This window comes from Limanda limanda, chromosome 1 (assembly GCF_963576545.1).
Source record: "Limanda limanda chromosome 1, fLimLim1.1, whole genome shotgun sequence".
NCBI lineage: Eukaryota > Metazoa > Chordata > Actinopteri > Pleuronectiformes > Pleuronectidae > Limanda > Limanda limanda.
Genome location: NC_083636.1, coordinates 423551 through 433382, shown reverse-complemented (window position 1 = coordinate 433382; position 9832 = coordinate 423551). Strand labels below are relative to the sequence as shown.

General features: G+C 45.4%; 1 long non-coding RNA gene across 1 annotated transcript; it reads right to left on the bottom strand.

Annotated features, from left to right (window-relative positions):
* Positions 1-287: 287 nt before the first annotated feature.
* LOC133010799 (uncharacterized) lies at positions 288-2305 on the bottom strand. The gene is made up of 2 exons (XR_009680695.1): positions 1062-2305; positions 288-845 (listed from the first exon to the last, which is right to left on the bottom strand). It is a non-coding gene; the product is annotated as an uncharacterized LOC133010799 (long non-coding RNA).
* Between the last annotated feature and the right edge of the window lie 7527 nt (positions 2306-9832).

Here is a 9832-nt window from a genome sequence, read left to right as displayed (position 1 = left end):
TTGGCGTCCTTTGCCTTGATGCCCGCACCCCAGGACACCACAGCAGAGAAGATACTGATAGAACATCTGAACAACATTTGAATGTAGTTTCCAAATCTCCCTGAAAACAATCGTTGCTGTGATCAAACCTCAGAACACAAAGTTGTTTACTGTAACTGTGTGTTGATCACATGTGTTTTTAATGTAAAATAAGATGTTTATTATTGGATTCAGATATTTGACAAGTATCTTTGACTAATGATCATGATAAAAACACTCTGTTCTGTGTGAATATGAATAATAATACATTATTTCTGTAGCATTTATTATAACAAGGTGAACAAATCACATGATAAGAAGTCAACACACAACAAAACAAAAAGAAGATATAAGTGTTGACATGTTGATCTGTGTGTGTTGCTTGTTTCACGTTCAGCTCCACAGCTGATTGGCCCATTCGCTTCAACTACAAAGTTCTGTTTCTTAAATGTGGCGGCCTCAAGGCATTATGGGATGGATCAGCTGCTTGGTTTCTCTCCCTCTGTAAAGAGGTAATGTTGTCATCACTGCTCCTCTGCAGGGTCAGAGGTCACCATGGGCTCAGCAGTGGAGAGGACAGACGAACACGTGAGGGAGTATCTGATCTACCGAGGCTTCACCAGCACCATGAAGCACCTGGACAGTGAGATCAAAGCCGACAAGGAGAAAGGCTTCAGGGTACGACTGAGGGAAGCCAGCACGGCTTCATCACAGAAGGTCACGCTTTCATCTGACATCTTCTCCTGTAACTCTCTCTTGCTGCTGTTTTCTCCTCCGTCCTGATGTTCATCACCAGGGGACTCATCCTCTTCTTCATCAGTGTCACCCTGAGAAACAAACACATGTTACACTTTGACACTGAAAATACACTTTACACTCACAGGTTTTACACCTGGTCCAACTTTAGTGTAAGCCATGGGTTTGCTAACTTTAAGCTACCTGTAAATGCTATCTGTAGACCAACCTCACCCAAACCACCGTGTTGTTACGTTTATAAACTACCAACGTGTTACGTTATTGAGTTATCAATAAAGTAATGGTACCTTTAAATGATCTTCTCCTTGTGCATGCCAGGTGTGACAACCCTGGAGTTGTCTGCTGTGTTCCAGGCTCCTGTGGGCGGAGTCAGACCCTAGTGATCAGCAGGGATGTGGCACACCTGGGGGACCACTACTTAAGAGGCCTGCAGACTGGGCTCTGGTCTCTCTTCCACCGGGTCGACCTCCACATGCACAGGTGGAGGTTTCCTTGTATTTATTCTTTCTAGAATAAATACTATAACTGCAGAACTTTGTGGCCGTCTGTGAGTCTTGTTGCACAACAGGAGCCAAGGTGTAACAAGTGGGGGCTCGTCCGGGATCCAGATCCAGGTTTGTTTCTCACTCTTCTCTGTAGTGAGAAAGTCAGAGGCCTCTAGTAGGTGAAGGTTCCCCTGGAATAGTGTCCTGGTTGCCGGGGTGTGTCCAGGGTGTGTGATAACTTTAGAGTGTGAAGGTAGTACTTGGAGCTTACATCACTGGGACTAATTGCCTTCATTATCAGGCTCTAATTAGAGGGATTCACCTTTGGAGTTACCTTTCCTGGTAGGAATAAGCAACAGTATCTCTCTCGGGGGGGGTCTGTTGGTTTGTTGTTTTTGTTTGTTATTTTTGTGCATAAACATGATTTGACTTCCTGTCTTGGGTACACGTCCATGTCCGTCTGGTGAGTAACAGCATAGCTGGGGCTTTACCTGGTCATTGGTTTTGTGTTTAAAACACCTGTCATGAAATGCATGAAGACTAGGGTCCAGAGAAGGTAGTTAGCATTGGTTAGGCAGAGAGTCAGGGGAGAGGTATTCCAAAGGTGATGAGATGTATATAAATAAATAAAAAAAAGTTATCTGGGTTGGTTCTTTTGAAACGATGGCTACCATGGAGGATTTTGTGCAGTGTCCCAGTGTGGAGGTGCTAGGACAATGTACCAGGGAGCAGTTGCTAAAAATTGCAGAGCATTATGAAATAGAACTTCCTAAAACGGTTTGCAAGGAAGTAATGTTCTCTACTGTAAAGGCCCAGTTAGGACAGGTTGCTGTTTGCCAGTGTTTCCCCTTCTGTTTGTTCCAGAGACGAGGTTGTTGCTGATGAGGAAGTAGCTTCCAGATCCAGGTTAAAGGGCAGAACAAGTTCTGTCCTTTCTGACTTATCATAACATTTGAACAGAAATAAATGATGTTGCTACATCACCAACAGGAAAGTGAAGCACGGGCCCATGAAGAGCGAGTTCAGTTGAACACAAACTTGCATCCTTGTTTCTTTACATGCAAACTGTTTTGCATATTTCTAAAAGTGCAACTCAGCAAATAATAAGTGGTTTTAGTGATATTGTGTCACGCTCAAAATTTACAGCCACACAATCAATCAGAGACATTCTTAAAACCTTTCCAGAAGTATTGCTGAGTCTGTTGCAGAAGAACTAACAGAGCGTATTTCAGACTCCGTATACAACACCAACCCTTATCTTCTGGCTACATCAGAAAGGGCCGTTCTCTCTACAGATTATCAAAGGACTGAATATTATAAAGAACATTTTAATGTTATTGATCCTGTTGAGTATCTTTATGATAGAAAGCAGCAGAACACTTTTGTGCATGTTTCATTGTTTGAAGTCCTTGAAGTTTTGAAATGCAGACTCACCGATGACCCACTGGATCCAGATGATGTCGTTCGCTCTCCGCCCCCCCCCCCTCTCTCTTGATGTCCTCCTCCAGGTGCGTCTTGGCTTTGTCCAGGAACTCTACCAGGTGGTCGTCTGTCAGGTGACCTGGAAACGGACGAGGCTGGAGGACTGTGCTCATGACCTCTGACCTCCGCCATAGTACTTGCATATCAGGAACAGCTCGGGGTGACATATAATTATTATTATTATTTCTGAAGTGCACTAACGTTGTCTGTTGACCTTGAGCTGGTAGTGGAACTGGTCTTTGACCTGGAGCTGCTGGAGCCTGGGTTCCTCGGGCGTTCCCTGGTACTTCCTGTCCAGCTGGAGGTAGCAGGACCACTTGGCTGAATCAAAGCCCCAGAGGCAGGTCCTCTTATCAGGTGACTTGTGTGAGTCTCTCTCCATCTGTCTCTCCCTCCACCTCTCCCTCCACCTCTCCCTCTCCGTCTCCCTGTCGTCCTCACTCTGTCTCTCTACGTCCAGGTCCTCATCGGGTGAGCATCCGGTGACCTGAGTGTTCCTCTGTGTCCTCTTATCAGGTGACTTGTGTGAGTCTCTCTCCCTCCGCCTCTCCCTCCACCTCTCCCTCCACCTCTCCCTCCACCTCTCCCTCCACCTCTCTCGCCCTCTGCCTCGTCCAATCCCTCTCCCTCTCCGCCCCTCTCTCCCTCTCCAAATCAAACTACCAGTCCCTCTCCCTCCTCCTCTTCCTCTCTAGCTCCGACATCCATACCTCCTCTCTCTCTCTCTCGCTCATCCATCCTCTCCCTCACCCGCTCATCCACACGCTCTCCCTCGCTCTCCCTCCACAGCTCTATGGATCTAACCATCTGTGCTTCCTCCATGATGTCAGAGGGTGAACATCCGGTGACCGGCGTTCCTCTTATATAGTGTCTGACAGCAGCGCCCCTGCTGGAGGACTGTGCTCATGACCTCCCTCTCTCCTCCTCTCCCTTTCCTCTCTCCTGTCCCACTTCTCCCTCTTCCGCTCCTCTCTCTCGCCCTCTGCCTCGTCCACATGCTCTCCCTCTCCAACTCAAGCTCCCAGTCTCTGTCCCTCCTCCTCTTCTCTAAATCCATCACACTCAACCCCTTGCTCTCATCCCTCTCTCTCTCCCTCCGGCTCCATCTCTCTCTCCATCTCTCTCTCCCTCCATCTCCCGCTCCTTCTCTGTCTCCGCCTCGTTCAAGTCGTCATCGGGTGAACATCCGGTGACCGGAGTTTCTTTTATATAGTGTCTGAGACAGCACCCCCGCTGGAGGACTGTGCACATGACCTCTCTCCCTCTCTCTCGTCCTCCTCTCCCAACGCTCAAGCCAATCAGAATCGAGCATCAGAAAGTGTGAAACTGAGAAATATCTGCTGCCTCCTGCTAAAGAAAAAGATCAGAGAACCAGACTGAAGACGACTCAGCTGCAAAACTGCCACGACTCAGTAGAAATGTAGACTCACCCATCAGGTCCACCGTGTGGATCCAGCTGGAGCAGGGGGAGGAGAAGGAGGTGGAGGAGGAGCTGGAGAAGCAGGAGGTGGAGGAGGAGCTGGAGAAGCAGCAGGAGGAGGAGCAGGAGGAGGAGGAGGAGGAGGAGGTGGAGAAGCAGGAGGAGGAGATGGAGGAGAAGCAGGAGGTGGAGAAGCAGGAGCAGGAGGTGGAGGAGGAGCAGGAGGTGGAGGAGGAGCAGGAGGAGGAGCAGGAGGAGGAGGAGGTGGAGAAGCAGGGACAGCAGCTGGCGGATGTTGATCCTCCTAGGAACACGTAGGAAGAAGTATTAATGTGTATTTCTCACTTCAACTTGATCTCTTATATTATAACGTATCTGTCAGGATTCAGGGGAGGAGTAGGACCCAGACGCAGAGTTTGAAACAAAAGCTAATTTTTAATTAAACAAGTTTAACAGACACAAAACAAAACAAACACTAACGGAGAGAAACTACAACACAAGGAAGCTTACACAGAGGATCCAGAGGTGCAGAGTCTCAGGAGGACAGGACAGGCCCTCCTGGTCGCCCTCTCTCTCTCTCTCCCTCCCTCTCTCTCTCTGACTCCCTCTCTCTCCCTCTCCCTCCCTCTCCCTCCCTCTCTCTCTCCCTCTCCCTCCCTCTCTCCCTCCCTCTCCTTCTCTCTCCCTCTCTCTCCCTCCGCTCCCTCTCCTTCTCTCTCCCTCTCCTCTCTCCCTCTCTCTCCCTCTCCCTCCCTCTCTCTCTCCCTCTCTCTCCCTCCCTCTCTCTCTATGACTCCCTCTCGATATCCGAGTCTGTATTCCTTTCCTCCCTGTGTCCACCAGCAGCAGGACGAGGCGTCCCACTCCGCTCACTGGTGTTGTTGTGGGTTTCTTGAATGGTGTCGACGGCGATGTCTCTGATGTCCAACATCAGTCTCCTGCCTCCTCTTCACCTTCTTCCTCGTCCAGTCACTGCATCCAGCAGATGTCTCCGGAGCAGCCTCCTGCGTCCTGAACACAACAGCATCAGATACAGGCTGGTACATCCTCCACTACTATTGACACCTCCTTTATTTAGCCTGTTATGGAATTTTAGAGTGAATTAGACAGTTTAGTGTTTCGCTGTGTACCTGCTTCCTTATGATGGCAGCCTCCTGCCTCATGCGCCTTTTAGTCGACCTGCTGATCCACTCAGCAGGTCTAGGATCGGCAGGAGGAGGAGGTGAAGCAGCCTCCTTCCTCCTCTTCCTCTGCCTCCTCTTCCTCTTCTTCTTGGGCGCCTCCTCCTGCCTCCTGAACACAACAGCAGCATCAGATACAGAAACAAGGTTCACTGGGATTCTACTGTTTCTACTCGGGATTCTTCTCTCCAGCAGTGATGGAACCTTCTTGTTTGTCAGACATTTAATTTATCTAACAAACAATCCTGGTGCTTTTTGTCAAACAATGTAGAATTTAACTTAACTCCAATGAAAGATTGTTAGTGGATTTCTAACCACTCCTCTGCCATAAACTTCCAAGTTTATAAATGCATCACCCAAGTCTGTATCCAAGATCTTAAAAGTTATCACTGGCACTTTCCTCCTAATCTGTGAGGAAAGTGTGGAAGAGACGAGAAGTGTTCACCTGAAGGAAGCTGTGAAAGTTGGAAACATTGTCTGATCTCGGTTTTTCCATTAAAGTCTCAGTCTGAACTTTGGGAAATCTCCTTGTTTTTCACAGAATCATTTGGATTGGATTATATATCTTTCTTTACATTCAGATTTTGTTATGGTTCTGCTCTCAACCCTGCGCTCGCACTCCAACAGCTCCTGCTTGTTCTCTAACTGTGTTGACGCTCAGATCGCCCCCCCCAAAAAAAGTCTGTGTTTTTTTTTTTAGACTGAATTGGGCAGTTTAGTGTTTCGCTGCGTCTCCCCCCCCCCCCGTGTACCTGCGTCGTAGATTCATTTAGACTGACATATTCATCAGGATGCAGCCACGTCTCAGTGAGGGACAATACATCTATGTTGTAATCTGAGACTAGTTCATTAACTAAAATAGCCTTTGAGGACAGTGATCTAATGTTTAAAATATCACATTTGAAAGTCTTAGTTTCCTGAGTTGTTTCAGAGGTTGTGTTAATTTGTATTAGATTTTTGTGTGGAGTTCTCGCTCTGTTGTGTAATTTAAATCGTTTAATGGGACGGTGGACAGACAGAATCTCTATGGGGTTGTGTGGCTGATCCAGAGGGAGCAGAGGAGTGTGTAGCACTGCAGCTCTGCTTCCTGGTCCCAGCTCTGACAGACAGAGCTGTATTGAGGATCCTGTCCAACTCCTTCGACCAACCACAATCGTCGGCTTCTATGTCCACATCTCTACCTTTTCTGGACTGGATTCTGATAGCATGTCATCTCCATCCACCAGTGCAACCCAGGGCTCGTCAGTACAGCTTCAGCGGCGTGAGAGTGCAGAGCACTGGCCATCTCCATTCCCAATTCCAGTGTCTTCATTCGATGTTGCACGGAGGCTTTGAAAAGGTGATGCTTTGTTCAAGGAGAGTGGATCACTGCTCACTGTACCGAGGGAGATGCACATGGACATCTTAGACAACAGAGCTCAGGCAGTGTTTTCCTACAAGGCCTACCCAAAGACTGAAGAAATTGAATCAGTGGCTGCTGCACTGATTGAGAAACACCCATGTCTTGCTGACCCAGGAGTTGGAACTGGCTTTCACAGCTGGGCCATGAGCATCAGATATCAGCTTGGCAACTACAGTCAAAAGCTAGGGATGGCAGGCTGTGGTGAAGTCAGCGTAAACCAAAGAAGGGACCAGAGGTGTCCAGGCGTCTGAAGAAAGCCAGAGATGTGAGGTGAACTTTCTTCCAGACAATCCAGTAGGGCAAACTGACGAATCTCAAGAAAGGGAAAGGAAAGTAATACAGGAAGAAGTTCTAAAAAGACTTCCAAACAAGACCCTGATTGACTCCAAAATGGAAGCTACTTTTGCCCTACGCAGGAAGGGTATTGTGGAAGAAGAACCGCCTATTGCTGATGTCTTGGAGAAGTGGCCAGCATTGTTTTTGGAAAAACAGGTAAGATTTATTTTTTTATGATGTGTAATGTCCTAAATGTTCTCCCAATTCCACCAGTCATGCTGCTCAGCTTCTGGATGTAGAAAACCCCTTTGAGTTTATAACTGTACACTGTGGGCACCTTCTGTAATTGGTGTCTATATGAACACTAATACTGTTGTTTCTCCTCTTAGATATGTGCAGAGTTTTTTCGAATCACTCAAGTGGATCTCAAGAAGACATTCTTCACATCTTTGGATGCACACGCCTTTACAGAACACGTAGTGGGACACTAGGAAAGGACTTGAAGGCCCTTGACAACCTTGATGACCAGGTAATGCAAGTAGGAGATAAATGAAGGGGGTCTGAGACCTGGATAGTGCATGTTCACATTGAAAACAGACATTAACATTTTATTTTCAGGCCATGAAATATTTTTAAATCTTAATTTTGTGTCTTTCAGAAACCGATGTGCTTGCACAGAGGAAGGCCACAGCTCTCCGAGGTATTCCTCTATGTTTGAGGGAGGAGCCAGGCAGCGTCCTGAAGACATGTCTGGTAAGAATACTTCGGTTTATGACATTGAAGTTTTTTCTTCATTTTTTTAATAGCTGGGCCAATATAAATATACAAGGGGCCAGTAAATCTCTGATTAGAGAGCAAACACACTCATTTAATGGGAATATGCAATAAAAGGTTGAATTTAACAACTTATTTATATTGCCTTTAATGTAATGTAAGTAATTAGGGCTGAAATCTCTCTCAGTAAAAGTAAAAACACATTATCATGAGTTAATCTATGAGGGTTCACCTAATAAACCTTAAATTAGTACATTTAGCTGCAAGTCTTTGTGTTCGGTTGTGGCCGATTTATATGCACTGTCAGGGTGGGATATTGTTCATCCTTATTGGCATATTGATCAAAATCCTTCAGATTGTTCACACTTATGGAATCAAAGGATTATCTCGCACCTTTTAAATGTTAACCTTTTTTCTGTGCTTTTGGTATTAAGCATGATCAGTAAAACTGGGAAGCTAGAAACTGCAGAACACCTTTAGAAAATTTCACACAAATTGTCCCTTCACATGGAGTAACTGATGACATCTGGGGGGTCAAAGTTCAAAGTCACGGTGGCCTTACAAAATGTCTTTTTGAATGGATCTTCAATTTGTCGTTGGGAAATGTTTTCATATTTTGAACAGCTGTAACTTGCACTCAAAGTGAAACTGATAAAGGTGCATGTCACTGCACTCATGGGCAGGGGCATATCATTTATTTATAAATGTGGGGATGAAAAGCTTACAAAATGAAGGACTGTCTGTTTGATTTCTCTAGGATACAGACTCTGAGGAAACGTCCGTCGCAGGGGTTCAACTCGGCAGAGTCACCATTGTTGAAGAGGATGTTGGGAGAGCTCACTCGATGCCCAGAACAATCAACATGGCCCTTGTCATGGAGGAAAAGCTGGTTGTGGAGGACATCTCTGACATCAGTGCAGCCATTGTCCTTCTCTGTGGATGCATCTACAACCTCAACCTGGACGAGCCCAAAGGGTTGAAGAAGACTTGAGACCCTTCAAAAGATTTCTCTGAACCTCAGCACAGAGTGCTCTGCCCGTGTTCAGGCTCTGAACAACCAGCTGTTAAAGTCCCCTGCTGCCATGAACACATAGACATGTCCCTTTCTTCATCAAAGTATGTTTTTAAGTTCAGTAGTAACTACACAGGTTTGTGTAGTGTTACCGTTCCCATTTGTACTAAGTGTTTACTCACTGCTGGATTTGGTTATCTCTGCAACTGAACCCGTTTGTGTCTTGTTACACGTTTTCCATGGATCACTTTCTTCACTGCTGGGTTTGGCCAGTGGTTTCCTCAAGTATCTGTGACTAACAAATGTTTGGTGATTCATAGCGTCAATCATACTGTTTTCTAAATTATAGCTAAAGTATGGACAGCTGGTTCTGCACTTGATGTTATGTGATTACACATTCTAACATTGAAAATCATCGTATAATGTTTCCAAGTTCACTTAAGCATCCCTGCTGCTGCCATTTCAATGTTGACTTTTGTGATTATTGGATATATAATGTTAACCATTGTTCTTAATAAACAGATTGTTTACAGAATTTTGCTCTCTTTTATTATTCAATTTCCACAACAGTATGAATAGAGTAAATTTGAGTTCACTCAACTAATGGGCAGCAAAGTTGAATCAACTTAACATTTTAAGTGTAAGCTTAAGTTCTCTCGACTGAAACAATCCAGTTCTGTTGATGCATGTTTTCAATTCATAAGCATGCATATAATCTAGTATTCCTAACTTGTAGAAAAGAGTAGCTCTGAATGGAGATGTTATGTTAGAAACTCTGTCAGCTGACAGAATGAGACCAAATGAAGAAGACACTTAGAGACATCACACCCCAGTCACATGCATGTGTTCTTTTTGGTTGAGCCTCATCATCGAAGTGATTATAATTTAATACATTTTTTCTCTATTTTTAAAAAAGTACAGACTGATGGAAGAATGTAGTGATAAATCAACAAAAATATTTCAATTAAGTTGAATTTAAGCAAACCGATTAATAGAAATGAATGCATGTTTTAATATATCTGTTTC